Here is a 2,930-nt window from a genome sequence, read left to right as displayed (position 1 = left end):
AATCTTTGAGACAAGCATATGACTACTGGCAGGATCAACCAGGGAGCTTCGGGTTCGGTTACTCGCAAGGGAGTAACTCGCGAGCGAGCCCGAAGACTCGTCGCTAGCTCTTTTTCGCGCGCGCGCGCGTTCGATGCCGAAACACCGACGCGCGCGCGACACGCTCCGTATGTGCCATTTTATTTGCCGCCGGTCTTGCTCAGCCGGTCGGCGACACTCTGCTGTGTTTAACGCTATTATGTAAAGCGTACGAGAGAACGACGGAGGCGAGAGTAAACCCCCGACGCCGCCGCCTCTCCTCTTCTTCCTCCTCCTCATCTCCGTTCAAAAATCCACAAGATCAAAATACTAGTGTTCTTATTCTCCCAAATGTTATGATGCGCGGTCTCGAGAGACCGCGCGATTCACCCTGACGCTAGATCGACGATGGCGATGCTTAGACGTCGAGGACTGTTCTGTCTGGTTCGTACGCGTTTAACCGCACACGACCAGCAATAAGATTTCGCTACGGCGTACAAAGCGAGCGGGAAGAAGCAACTCTTCCCGCAAACTCGTATCCGTGGAGTAGATGCTCGGTAAGCGCGACGATTCCGCTGCTGCGTACGAAACGAGAGGGAACCGCGCGGCCAACACACTAGAGGCGTGCGCGCCACATAAGAGCCATTCGGTCTTGCGACACCGACTCGTGGCAATGCTGTGCTCGTAATAAATAAGTGTGCGTTAATTTTGCGCGCGTTCGGCGACGAACGAGAAGAGCCGCACCGTAATCCCCGGCGAAGAGGAATACGAGACGACGCGAGAGTCGAACGTACGTTCTCGCGAGACACGCAACCTCCAAGCATGAGAAGACTTGGCGGCGGCGCGTTCTGCGACGATCGTATATTATTTTATATATTCGTGGTTTCCAAAATCAAACATTTTATATAAATGTTCTCTCTCCGTGTCAGAGTCGCGACTCGACAAAATCCGTTCTCGACCCGTTCGGGCGATTCTTCGTTTGTCAACGTCGAGAGCGCGACACGTACAATATTAATCTCTCCTACCTCTTATAGTACCCAACCGACCGGCCAAGCGGTCGGCGACGGTACGGAGAGCGGTCGAAACACGCCTGAGTGGCGAGAGACTCGAGAAAGTACGTTTACGACTCGTCCGGACTCGCTCGACTCGTTCGACGCGCCGAGCGCGACGTATCTCTTATAGTACCCAACCGGCCGGCCAGGCGGTCGGCGACGCACGGTCCTACGCACGGCCGTATACGAGCGCGAGCGCCGAAAGGCGCGTTCAATCGAGACATTGTCGCGGAGAGCGAACGATCGAAAAGTCCTATTGTACGATAAAATATTATCACGATAGCCGTATGGCGAATGTCAAACAACGATAATTAGCATTAATTAAGAAGGAAACAAACGAAATGCCGGGACAATAAGGTATAAGCACCGACGGTACCTCCGGGCCGGGCGGCACCTCCGGGCCGGGCGGCACCTCCGGGTCGGGCGGCACCTCCGGGCCGGGCGACACCTCCGGGAAACAGGGCCGACCAGCGGCACCTCCGGGCGGGCGGCACCTCCGGACCGGACGGCACCTCCGGGCCGGGCGGCACCTCCGGGCCGGGCGGCACCTCCGGACCGGACGGCACCTCCGGGACGGGCGACACCTCCGGGAACCACGGCCGACCGGCGACACCTCCGGGCCGGGCGACACCTCCGGGAACATCGGCCGACCGGCGGCACCTCCGGACCGGGCGACACCTCCGGCAACCACGGCCGACCGGCGACACCTCCGGGACGGGCGGCACCTCCGGACGACCGAATGAACTCTCGTAGTCAGACGACCGCCGGCGGTACCTCCGGAACACTTAACGACAATTTACGGCGCCGCAACGAGGAGAGCTACGTAAAAACGTTTCGGACGAAAGTTACTTACTATTCGGCGCTCGCTCGACATAAGGGCGCTGTCCGATTACTAACTCGAAAAGTGTCTCTCAAACCCACGTGTCGGAGACATATATTTCGAATTATTACGGATGATACGCAACACGCAAGCTGCGGTGACCGCGATTACGGTACGGAACACTCGCCCGATGCGAAATCGCGCGCGCGGCAATCGAGACGGCTCGTTACGGGCGTGATTATACGTGCGGCACCACATAACGGCCGTCGTCAACTTAGGTGACGGACGGCACCTCCGGGACGGGCGACACCTCCGGAAACCACGGCCTACCGGCGACACCTCCGGGCCGGGCGACACCTCCGGGAACCACGGCCGACCGGCGTCACCTCCGGGCCGGGCGACACCTCCGGGTCGGGCGGCACCTCCGGGCCGGGCGACACCTCCGGGAAACAAGGCCGACCAGCGGCACCTCCGGGCCGGGCGGCACCTCCGGGCCGGGCGGCACCTCCGGGCCGGGCGGCACCTCCGGACCGGACGGCACCTCCGGGACGGGCGACACCTCCGGGAACCACGGCCGACCGGCGACACCTCCGGGCCGGGCGACACCTCCGGGAACATCGGCCGACCGGCGGCACCTCCGGACCGGGCGACACCTCCGGCAACCACGGCCGACCGGCGACACCTCCGGGACGGGCGGCACCTCCGGACGACCGAACGGGCGGAAAGGCGGCCACGGCGGCGTATTATGACGGGGCACTCACGGGGCGAACCCGGACCACCCGACGGCGACACCTCCGGCCGGCCGACCGGCGCCCGCCTCGGGCGCCCGGCAACACGGCACGGCACCTCGGCGGCGACCTCCGCGAGGACCTCGGACGACGCCGCGGACTCGAAACCGATTCGGAGCGCCGGGACCTAAAACGTTCGACGAGTTACTACGGCGCCGCTCGTAGAGGTTCGATTATACTCGAAAGTCTCTCAACCCCGGTCGCGCATATCGTTCGATAACCAACGCCAACCCGGTGGACCATATTCGAACT

General features: G+C 62.2%; 1 non-coding gene across 1 annotated transcript in view; it reads right to left on the bottom strand.

Annotated features, from left to right (window-relative positions):
- The window catches only part of LOC146723711 (small subunit ribosomal RNA), a 1,917-nt gene extending 1,872 nt beyond the window's left edge, over nt 1-45 (bottom strand). The window contains exon 1 of the ribosomal RNA XR_014924423.1: nt 1-45. This exon is cut by the window's left edge and continues 1,872 nt beyond it. This is a non-coding gene — a ribosomal RNA (small subunit ribosomal RNA).
- Between the last annotated feature and the right edge of the window lie 2,885 nt (nt 46-2,930).

This window comes from Nylanderia fulva, unplaced genomic scaffold (assembly GCF_048542155.1).
Source record: "Nylanderia fulva isolate GAGA-0341 unplaced genomic scaffold, ASM4854215v1 Scaffold1723, whole genome shotgun sequence".
NCBI lineage: Eukaryota > Metazoa > Arthropoda > Insecta > Hymenoptera > Formicidae > Nylanderia > Nylanderia fulva.
Note: the sequence above shows the minus strand (reverse complement) of the source record. Positions and strands in the feature narration are given on the sequence as shown.